This window comes from Dasypus novemcinctus, chromosome 3 (genome assembly GCF_030445035.2).
Source record: "Dasypus novemcinctus isolate mDasNov1 chromosome 3, mDasNov1.1.hap2, whole genome shotgun sequence".
Classification (NCBI taxonomy): domain Eukaryota; kingdom Metazoa; phylum Chordata; class Mammalia; order Cingulata; family Dasypodidae; genus Dasypus; species Dasypus novemcinctus.
In genome coordinates, this window is record NC_080675.1 from 65,244,452 (window position 1) to 65,256,967 (window position 12,516).

Sequence of the window (12,516 nt, forward strand, 5' to 3'; positions counted from 1 at the left end):
AATTCTTTTAACACTGCTCTACCTATTAGCATAAAACCTATGTTCATTTATATAATGTATATAGCAATTACATATTTTCCTCCTCTGCTAGTTGTCATATATTGTTTATACCCATCATTAGCCTAGTTTACCCAAGACTAAATCCCCAATATAACCCTAGTTCTTATTTTGTAAATGCTTAATATATATTTGCTGACAAAATATTTATTTTGGTAGTTAAAATTAGATTATCCACTAATTTTCCCTCAAAGTCTTAAATATGTCCAAAATACATATGACTTCAGTGACAGATATGACATTTTAAAAAATTCACATTATTAAATAATTTTATAGGGTTGAGACCATACTTTATTTTTCTTGTGTCTGGATTTTGATGAGACTATGTTGTATTTTTCTACTTATAATTTGTCTTCAAATTTCAGTTGTTTAAAATGACCGTAATTTATGACTGATAATTAGATTCAGTATTCTGTTATCCAGACTTTTCAGTCTGAAAAACATACTAGTAAGATAAATCATACATGTCTACTATTCATCTTTCCTTCTTTGCAAGAAAGAATGAGTTGTGTTTTTTGTTGTTCAGTTACAGTTTGGTAGGGTTGCAACTGTATGAATGGGACTTTCAAAGTTTTGAAGGAGGCGACATTTGTTTGGAGGTGACATTTGTTTGAGGTTCTCCTTGCACTCCTCTTATATGTATCTTTACCTCCTCACTCTGCGCTTAAAAAATAGTAACATTACCATCTTACCTTGCCTCTATCAAAGCCTGCTGTGAATCAAAATGTTTCAAAAAGTATTCACTGTAGGATAAAAGTGACAGCTATGCTAAAAGATCACTCTTTTTTTGCAGACTTGCATTTTTAACAAACACAGGTGAATGGAATTTCAGTCGTGATGAAATTCAGCCATGGAAACTTGAAAACTTGCTTGAAAACTCGCTGCTCTGCCTGCCTCTGCTCCAGTCTTCTGAAGGATTCTTAAGTAATGCTACCTGCATCTCTTGCCCATCTGTCTCCACTCAGCACATTTACCTTCCCTTCCCTGCGCCCTAGACTCAGCACATCACAGCCTCATTTCTGTCATTTTGTTCTCAACTTGGAAGTCCTCCTCTTTGACTCTGCTTGACCACATTTCTCATATTAAAGTATCTCAGCAAAAGACATTTTGGCCATGATGCTTTGCCTAACTGCCGGGTTCAGAGTTCATCCATCTGATCCTTTTAGTCTCGCAGACTTAGCTGTCTCTGGGGCACATATTTTCTTCCTTGCTTTAATGTCACTGTGCACATATATGTCACTCTCACTATTTGGTAAGGCAGCTGAGGGCAGGAGATGTTTGCTAGAATGTGAATGTGCAGTCTCCAAATATAATCAAGTCCCAATGTTATTAGTTATTAGTTGTGCCCTTGAAGTCACTTCTATCTATGGAAGAAGTAAGGAGCTAAAATAGGAGAAGTGAAAATGTTCTATATAATGACATCTTGGATTCCAAGAAAAACAATAACATCTCTTCTTCATCTAAGCCTAAGTATGGGGGCAAAGGACATCTTTAAAGTGAGAGGAAGGTCTTTTTGCTTTTGATTATTTTGATACCTCTCTACCCAGGGAATCTCTGGAAGCTATAGAAAGTGAAGAATCATGCTGAGTAAAGCCACAGGGCTTATATTAGCTTTTCTTTTATGAACTTGGAGCTACCAGGGTACCAATTTTAAAAGTCTATTTTTATTCTTCTCTAGAAGGGAGGGGCTAAAAAATTGCCCTGTGAAGCTGAACTCGGCCAGTTCTAGGTTAATAATCTCCTGTGTCTTAGTTTGTCCCACCCCTCCCCAGAAGCAGATGTAAGATAAGGTTTCATGATAAAGTAATTTATTAGAAAGCATTCAGAGGAGTGGGGAAATGGCACGCGGAAGGGGAGGATGCCAAGTACAGTCTCCATGGAAGGTACCTTAGGCTCAATCCCATGAGAGGAGTCTGGAGATAGTAGAGATCAAACCTCAGACTCATTCAAACAGGGCAGGATATTTAGATATCCTCTTGCACCTTTCCTTTGCTAAGGGCTACCCCCAAGGTTACATTCCAGTGTGCAGGTGTAGTGGCTTGGAGCTATGTACCCCAGAAAAGCATGTTCTTAACCTTCATCTGTTTTTGTGGGTATGAACCCTTGTTATTTCCCTTGTATAGCTCAGCTGAATCAGGATTGTTCTTAACCTTATTCCTGAAGACTTTAAAGGTCAGGCCAGAGAAAGAGAGACAGAGACAGAGGGAGAAGCCAGAAGCTGAAAGTCAGTGGAATCTGGAAGAGAAGGGAGAAGTCAGGAAAGGCTGCCATGTGCCTTTCCATGTGACAGAAAAAAACCAAAAACCAAGGATCACTGGCAACCAGCCCCAAAATGCCACAGTCTTCTTAGAGAAAGCATCACCTTGATGATGCCTTTATTTTGGACTTCCTCTGGCCTCGAAATCATGAGTCAGTAAATTCCCATTGTTTATGCCAATCCATTACATGGAATTTATTTGGGCATCTGGAAAATTCAAACAGTTTTTGGTACTAGGAGTGTGGTGCTTCTATTATAAATATGAAAAAAAAATGTGGAAACAGCTTTGGAATTGGATAATGGCTAAAGCCTGGAAGAATAGAGATATGCTTGATAGAAAAAGCCTAGATTGCTTTGAAGAGACTCTTGGTAGAAATATGGATGCTAGCTAATGAGAACTTAGAAAGAAATAATGAATATATTACTGGAAACCAGAGAAGAGTAGATCTTTATTATAAAGTAGCACAGAACTTGGCAAAATTATATTTTGATGTTGGGTTGAAAGTGGAACTGGTAATCAGTGAATTTGGAAATTTACCTGATGAGATTTCCAAGCTAAGTGCAGATGATGCAGCCTGGTTTTTCCTTGAAACTTATATAGTAAAGTGAGAGAGGAAAGGAATAAGCTAAGCAATGAACTCTTAAGCACAAAGAAACCAGAAACTGATTGTTTGGGAAATTCTGAATCTATCCAGATGGTATGCTTTGAGACTAGGGTCAGAAGCGGCTTTATCGGGGTCTTTCTAGAAAGCGAGTCACCAGAAAATAGGGCTCCATGTACAGGGTTTAACTGATCATGGATCCAGGCCATCAAATCAGTGGAAGTAAGCACGGAAATGCACTTATGCAGGAAGGATCTATGGAAGTTTCTATTGTCTGATGGTTTAGACTCCTATGAACCACACACAAAGTCACAAGGTTTTGGGGAAATTGATATGAGTAGAACAGCTGTCAGCCTCGACTGAAAGGGACAGAAAAAGGATTGATTGAAGGAAGAATGACCTCAAAGACAGAACCATGACTGCTGAGATCTGGACCAAAGAGGTCTCCTGGGGGCAATATATGTGGAAAAGGTAAGTTTACCCTTGTGTTTGGAAGCCCAAGTGCTTGGAAGGCATAGTTCTTGCTCTCCATTGTTCAGGGAGAGTGCTGTCACCCTTATGTTAGAAGATGGGGGGACTGTACCTTAGCATCTTGGAAAGCCGGGCAGCCACCCCAACGATAAAAAAATGTGGGGCCTGTATCCTGGCATTCACAGAGAGACTGGTTGCCATTCCAATGCCTGGAGAGGGTTGAGCCTTCACCCCAGTGTTTGGAAAGAGCACAGTCAGTGTACAAGTGCTTTGAAGGGCTAGGGTTGCCACTCTATTAGGCTCAGGGGACAAAATCTCAATCCATAAATGACTCTCAGACCTTGAAATATAAAGAAATTTTCCCTTCTGGGTTTTGGAGTTGTTTGGAACCTAAGACTCCTTTTTCCCTTCCAGTTTTCCAATTTCTCCCTTCTGCAATTGGAATGTCTATCCTATACCTGTCCCACTATTGTAAATTGGAATCAGATAACTTGTTTTCTAGGTTTCACTTGCCAATGGACAGAGGGGAATTTTGCCCCAGTACAGACCATACCCACAACCAATTTTGATGAGTCTTGTACTTAGCATTATTTTTTAAATGACTTAATACTTTTGGGATGTATTTTGCATGTAAAAAGAATATGTATTTTTGGATTCCAGAAAGAAGACTCTGGTGGCTTGAAGCTATGTACCTCAGAAAAACATGTTCTTAAAGTCAATCCATTTCTATGGGTAGGAATCCCTGTAAATAGGACTTTGTGATATGGTTTCTTCAGTTAAGGTGTGGCCCAGATGAATCAGGATGGGTCTTAATCCTATTTCTGAAGGCTTCATATGAAAGGTCATAGAGTGGGAGAAAGTCAGAAAGAGCAACCAGAAATTGAATATAAATAGAATCTGGAAGATAAGGGGGAAGCCAGTGATACTGCCATGTGCATTTTGATGTGACAGAAAAGCCAAAAACCAAGGATAACTGGCAGCCAGCCCCAAAACATCACAGTCTTCTGGGAAAAAAAGCATTGCCTTCATGATGTTTTGATTCTGGACTTTTCCTAGTCTCAAAACCATGAACCAATAAATTCCCATTGTTTAAGACAACCCACTGTATGGAATTTGTTTGGGCAGGAAACTAAAACAGAAGGTAAAACAGACTGTAGTAACTTGAGGGCAGCCCTCTTGCAGAGAGCTGCAGGTGCTTGCTCTTGGGAGTGAGAACACACTGGATAAAGTGTGGTGAAAGGATCTGAGGAGATGTGAGTGAAACACTGACATTGACTATAACAACCTGCCTGCACTCTCGCCAGAGATTTCTGCTGTGAATCATGCAGGAGAAGTGATGAAGCAGTGCACCCCAGATGCAGGCAATGAGGTACACTGTAGAGAATTTACAGGCAAAAATTAAATGGGCTAAAGGTCAGTTGCTTTTTATTATCACCATGCATTGGCGATTCTGAACAGTGTCACTGATAAAATACTTTGACCACTCTCCAACTACAAACACACACACAGTGTACTTCTGTCCTGGCCTACTCGTAGTAACTCAATTATATAAAAATTTAATCCCTGCTATTCTTAAAAATATTATTTTGACAAGATACATCTTTTCTAAAAAGTCAGCCATTATCCCAATTGGTACACATTATTCTGTGTTCTTTTAAAACCACATGAAACCACAAAAGTAAGACATTGGATTTCTACATCTATAAGTATAGCTGTGTCTTCCACTAATGAATTGCCACAGGCATGGAGGGGATGGGTAAACAGTAGATGGAAGGGAGGATCATTTGGCAATGCAGGAATGTTAATCTTGCATTTCAGTTCATCCATTAAACAAATACTTGAAAAACTACCAGGTGCCAAACTATCAGGTGCCAGGTCCTGATTGCTGTGGGTATATTGTGGTAAAAAATTATGTAGGTATATGTTATTTTATAAAGAGTTGTAGGATGTATACATCTCATATCTTAAATATACATGTAAAATCTATAAAAATATCGACCTGAACCATGGTTTTTCCCTTATTTGACTTAAGTCAATGCCATGTCTCTCAATATAGCCTGCTATATTTATCACCATCATTACAAACTCTTCTAAAAAAACCCTCTTCTTGCCTTTAGAATAGCTTTTCTTCCTTTTTTATTAACCAGATCCCTACTGCTGTTCATTTCAGCATCCTGAACAAAACAAAAGGACCTAATTCACCACAGAAGCCTAATGCATAGTTAAATTCTGCAGATTATTTGCTAGTGAGTCAGCCTATTTACCAAGACAATTCAACTTGCAAATTAGTCATGTAGAAAGATTTAGTTGGCGAAGATAGAGTAGGCACATTTGCCCTAAAAATAGACACACTATGCTTGTTCCTAAAGCAGTACAGTAGCACCACACATAAGAGACACAGTGAGGCAGCGAGAAACTTTTTTTTCTAACCAAACGATCAATTCCTTTCCCTGATAGAGCTTGGAGCACATTGCCAAGCATTTGTGCCAGCTTCTTTCTACGCTGGAAAATAAATTCTGGCCCATGCTAATGAATCAGGCACTAGCAGTACCAACTGGTCTGGTTCTTCTTTTGCTTTTTGCATTGCTAACATTTCCTCTTTCCAGCTTGGGAGTTGCAGCTGCAAGGATAGAGCTGCAGCATATTTTTGGCTCCTGTCTCTTGAAAATGGCATTATGGAGCTAGGGGGAGCAAAGTAACCATACTGGATTGCATACATGAGGAGTGGGAGCCATTAGAGCCTGATCAGGAATATTTGAAATCCCTTGTAAAAATGCAGTGTGCTAGATTTGCAAGGTTGCAAGGATGGAGTGCAGCATCCCCTCCCAGATCACATCCACTGATATTTATTTCATAGTCATAAGGTGAATCTGAAGTTTGATGTAGAACAAGATCATATATATCATCCCTTCTTTCTGGAAAGATACAGTGACTCGAAGTATGCTGCTGGCTATCCTCACATTTCATCATTGCAAAATCGGACCTTTTTCTATATTGGAGATGAGCTAAAATTGTTTTCCCTTCAGATTATTCTATTTTTAGGCCTATGTTTGCAAATTTAGTTGTACAATTCACAAATGGATAGGTTGCATCCAATTCAGCTACTAGTGCTTCTGAATCTCAATCTGATATAGAATGGAATATAACAATTCAGTCTAGAGGTACTCCAGGAAGAGATGCTAAAAATACATGACTCCTTGCTTATTTTAAAAACTACCTATAAAGGGACAAGGTTCTTGACTAAAAGGACTAGTATTTTATAGGGGAAAATACTGCACATAAAACGTGACCTTTTGTAGTACTTAGAAAAATGCTGCCTTTATTAGAGCATGGAATGACTGCTGAGAATAAACCAGTGCTAGTACTCATTAATGAGGCTTCTTCAGCAAATTACCCCTACTGTGGATATGCCTGCATATTGCTGTACTGAAATACCAAAATTTGCATGTGTTTTTCCAGCTGTGCTTGTTTGTTTAATTTAAAAGATCAGCTGCAGAAGAAATTCTGATCATACTCTTAAATTAGGAGAGTGGCCCCCAGCTCCCTGATCACATTTGAAGACTGATTTGTTTCACACAGGAACTTCCTTGCATTTATTGGCTCCACTATATCGAACTCTTTTGGAAACTTGAGAAACTCCTTTACAAAAGTCACTGTGGTGGATTTAAGTACAAGATATGAGGGACTACTACAACCACTGAAGACATGGAAATATAGATGTGGTCTTCTAGCAACTTGCCTTCTTGCTGGAATGACAGCATATCATTTATGTAATATGATTTGAACACTTGGAAACATTTCAAGAATATGAAATAGAATCAAATAATAGTTAACATTTAATGAGATTTACCATTTAAACTAGACTAGGCTAAACTTAAATGCATTATCTCATTTACTCCTCTCAATCTTGTGCAGTAGGATCCCTAATTTCCCTATTTTCCAGCTGAGATATCTGAAGCACAAAGATATTATATATCTTGCATTAAGATTCCAAAGGTGATAGCCCATATATTTACCCATTTTTCAATTTTGTCTTATTCCATTTGATCTACTTTGGAATGGAGAGAAGATAATCTGAGATCATTCCCCCTAGAATTAAGTTTAGAGAATCAGCAACAAAGGCACATTTCTAGGTGCTCAAGAGAGAAAGGAAAAAAAAAGATAAAGTAATGTGTCCACTCTTTAAGCAGGCTCCATTCTGTGGTAGAGAAGACAAATCAGCCGAGAGCTATACTTCAATGAAAAATACCTTGTTCAGCCCATGTTCATGTGACTGGCTGTGAGCATACAGAGGAGCCTGCGAAACCCGGAGAAGATTCCCTTCTTCCAAGTGGGTGCAGATGAATTGAGCTAAGACCAAGCATTCAGATCCCTAGCCAGAGTTTTCTTTAAGAAATGAACTAGCTAAGGCTACTTTCTATGATTGCCTTGGAAACTTGAGGCATGTAAAGAAATACACTAACTTTACCCAGAGAGTATGGTACACTCCACCAGATAAAAATCCTGCCTTTTTTCTTTCCAGGCTACCCATAAACTCCAGTTGGGGGCCCCTTTTAATAGATCTTAAAAAAGAAAATGCCACTTTTTATGGCTGCCTGTACTACCAGGAATGAGCAGAGGATATACGTACACATGTAGCAAGTAAGAAATTAAGTATATACACAAGCATGAAACATATGTAACTCAATGTTAAGCCTATTCCTAACCCTCATTCCATTAGAATGACTAAAGCATTCATCCAAGACTTAAGCTATTTTTAAAAACTGGAACTCTAATCAACTTCCTTTTATCTAGTTAAGAGAAGGACAAGCTCTCAAGCAGAGAAAAGAAAATGCCAGGGATTTCAGAGACAAGTGTGCTGAATAGTGGCTGTTTGTAGAAAAACAGAAGCTAGGAGTCCAACTCTTGAAGTTTGGGTGCACAGAATTCAGGATTCAGCTTAAGAGGCCTTCGCTGAAGAGAATCTGCTCTCTGACTGCCTTAGAGAGATAGAAGAAAGCAAAGAGCAAAGAGCCCTAGGGAAAGGCTGAAGGTTATAGAGAAGTCTGGTGGGAACACTAAATTTTCTAGGAAGAAACTGAATGGTGTGAATACTCTGTAATGGGCCTCAGTCTGCTAAATTTATAAAGAATGAATGTGGGAGTCCAAAACATAAAGTTGAGGGAGGACTTTGAAGTAAAATGGTGATGGGGAATAAGATTGTTCTATCATGTTTTTGATGGCAGGAACATAAAGCCCCTGTGTTTCTCCGTACCAAAGAGGTTTGGCAGGTCAAGTATTTTTCAATAAACTTTTAATACTTGTGAATTGTTACTGTGAATGCAAGTGGAAATTTATGATGATCCTAGAAAGTTTTAGAATGCAAATTAAACATTATTATGAAGGTAGCACTAACCACACTTCAAAGGTCAGAGAAAATCCTAAGCCAGTTGGTTAAACCATGGATAAAGGATTTTGTGAGTGAAGACTGCTGACGCTCAGGAGTACTGATTTCTAGATTGTGCTCTGACATACTGGGCTGGTGATGCTTCAGTGCCCAAACCCTTCCTGATGTGTGGGTCTACTGAGATAAAAATGTGCACAATTCTCCCTTCAGGAAATGATGGAGAACTGGGAAGATTCCGCAGCAGCCCAAAATACTTTCTTTGCAGTAATGCATTCAAGAAATGTCTAGCAGAGCACAAAGAAATTTTGCCTTTGCCAAAAATTTAAGGCAGCTGATATTTTTAGGAAGGTACAGCCGTTCTTCCCCGAGTGACACTCCTAGAGCTAAGTATAGTAACTGATGCGTTGTCTACATAAAGTACAATTGCATATTGCAGTCTTGGTTTTAATTAAAGCATTGTCTTTTTTCTTGGGTCTTGAAATGTCAAAGTAACCACAAAAAAATATATGTCCCCTACCCTTAAATATTACTTTTCAAATACTTGTGTGTATATCATAGATGATAGAGAGATAGCTTTCACCCATATTAAAGACTATGTGGTTACTGCATCTTCTCCTTCTCACCAATAATTACACAGACATTTGTTCTCTCTTTTATGTATTTTAGGTATTCTTCATAGTATTTTTTATGATATCTTTAGGGTATTTTTATGCATAAACAATTTATTTTCCCATATTTATATATATAGAATCTTTTTCTCCCTACTTTTTTCTTTTTAATGACTCAAATTTTATCCTATCAACATACTCATAAACTGAATTTGAAGATAATCATATTCCTGCATTTTATTGATTAGAAAAATAAAGAAAATAAAAACAGAAAAGAAATAAAGAAAAAGAAACAAATGAAAGCATTTGCAAAATGTTTTCAATACCTAAGTGATTAATTTCTGTGAGTCACTTTTCTCCCTTCTGAATTAACTTTGCCTATCACTCATGACTGGAAAACTAACACTTCCTAACGCTGATCCAATGGATTCATGTAGCAGATACTCTTGTTAGGTGCTTTACATGCATTGTTCACCTCATATAATACTCAGAGCAACTCTTTTGACAGGTAAGGTAAATGAAGGTCAGAATTGTTAAGTAACTTGCCCCAGGTTACACGGCTTCTAATCCGGAGTGTCCTAATTTGAACTCAGCTCTCTCTGCAGAGAGAACAGCTTATGATGTTCAATTTCAATATGGTGATTGATGCAAACTGAAAATCAAGGATGTGTTGTTCAGTGTTCTTTATGCAGTAGGATGCTTTATTACTTTTGTAGCTTTTAAAGAATCATATGGTAGAATTGAATATATTATTTTCTATGATGCTAAAGCCAAAAGAAATAATACTTTAAATAACTAAAAATAGGGAAACGGACTTGGCCCAGTGGTTAGGGCGTCCATCTACCACATGGGAGGTCCAGGGTTCAAACCCTGGGCCTCCTTGACCCGTGTGGAGCTGGCCCATGCACAGTGCTGATGCGCGCAAGGAGTGCCCTGCCACACAGGGGTGTACCCAGAGTAGGGGATCCCCACGCCCAAGGAGTGCGCCCTGTAAGGAGAGCCGCCCAGCACAAAAGAAAGTGCAGCCTGCCCAGGAATGGTGCCACCCACACGGAGAGCTGACATAAGATGACCCAGCAAAAAGAGACACAGATTCCCGTGCCACTGACAACAACAGAAGCGGACAAAGAAACAAGATGCAGCAAATAGACACAGAGAACAGACAACCGGGGTGGGGGTGGGGGTGGGAGTGGGGGTGGGAGTAGGAGTGGGGGGGGAGGGGAGAGGAATGAATAAATAAAATAAATCTTTAAAAAAATACCTAAAATACATGTGTGCGTGTGTACATGCACATGTCTATATGGATACATATATGCACACATGATGTCCTGAGAATTTTCACAAGATTTTTCTCATTTAATCCATTTGTTCCTCATTTAATTTTCTAAGAAGTCATAGAATTGAGCTCTATAGTGATTATCTACTTTTCCAAAGTTCACCCAACAGAACCAACAGAAGTGGTACAGGTAGACGTTGAATCAAAGTCTCTTGAGCTCTGTGCTTTTTGTAATAACCTGCAACTTCTCAGGTGTGTCAGTACTTTCTCATCCCTTAACTTAGTTTGCACATTAGAACTACATCACTCTTGGGCAAATATAATTATGATGATGGTGATACTGATTATGGTTTAAACAAATGGTAAAATTCTAGAAGCTATATGGACTCCGCAATATTTTCTAGTAAATTCAGTGTAGAACTAGAATTTCTTTCACAAGAGTAACACATAACTATGCTATTTCATAACCTAAGACAAACAATGACCAATAAACCAATAGCTTTTATTTTTGTATCTCTAAAGGAAAGAGATGATAGAAATACATCTGATGTTGATATGTTGCAGGAGAAGGCAACCTGAAATATTAAGAGAGAGATGAGGTTTGATAAGTATGAGGATAGGGGAATCCTACAAAGAAATAGCCCAAGCATCATGGGAGTTCGAGCAGGTCCCAAGTTGGAAATCAAACAGAAATTTTTATTTAAAATTATCAGACAATTTAAATTTAGCTTATCTGATAAATCTCTTTAATCCCTTGTGTATTTCTGTAAATTTGCAAAATCCTTGCCCTTGAAAAATATGATTCAATGTTAATGTCTTACTGGGAGATTCTAAACCAACATTGATATTCACATTACAATCTTTAATTTTGTGGGTATCAAGTTTTAGTATAACCTGGCAAAATGGCTGAGAACTAGTCAACATTACATCTGCAAAATACTTAGGAGAAACTTAAAAAGTAAACACACACGAGTCAGGTTAGAAGGTTCAAGGAACAGGAAGTAAAACTGGTTTCATTATAGGAGTGTTCAATATACTATTTTGAGTATTTATATATAATGCATATATATGTGCGTGTGTTTATATATACATATACATACACATGCACACACATATTCTCTTATTTTACAAAATGTTAGACTTACAGAAAAGCTGAAAAATTAGTATCATTGTCAATAGTTCTCATTCATATGCTTCATTCAGCTTCCCCTTAATGTTAGCATATTATATAGCCATAGAACATTTATCAAAATTAAGAAATGAACCTTGATACAATCCTAAATTAAAGTATAGAACTTTTTCTGATCATGTCAGTTTTCTCACTAACACCCCTTTTCTGTTCTAAAATCCATCCCAGAATCCCACATTGCATTTAGTTGTCATATCTCCTTAGTCTCTCCTAATCTGCATTGGTTCCTTAGTCTTTTCATGTATCTAATAGCCTTGGTGCTTTCAAAGAGTGCATGTTTTTATTATTTTATTATTGTCTTTCAATTTCAGTTTATCCAATGTTTGCTCATGATTATATTGGAGTTTTGCATAATTGGGGAGGATATCACAGAAGCAGTGTGCCTGTCTCATCACATCACAGTAGGTTGTGCATGATGCTGATATGTATTAATGACAATGTTAACCTTGACCTCTTACCTAGGGTTATACTTGCCAGAATTCTCTACTATGAACTGACTGTAATTTCACCTTTTAAAATTACTAAATGTATCATTTTTCTATTGCTGCCACAATAAATTACCACACACCTACCTTAAAGCAACACAAATTCATCATCTAAAGTTCTCTAGGTTAGAAATCTGATACAGGTACCACTGGGGTAAAATCAAGTGTCAGCAGGGCTGTCTTTC

General features: G+C 38.0%; 1 protein-coding gene across 1 annotated transcript in view; it reads left to right on the forward strand.

Moving 5' to 3' along the window:
* Positions 1–12,516, forward strand: part of MDGA2 (MAM domain containing glycosylphosphatidylinositol anchor 2) — a 1,021,793-nt gene that overhangs the window by 228,776 nt on the left and 780,501 nt on the right. The window lies entirely within an intron of this gene.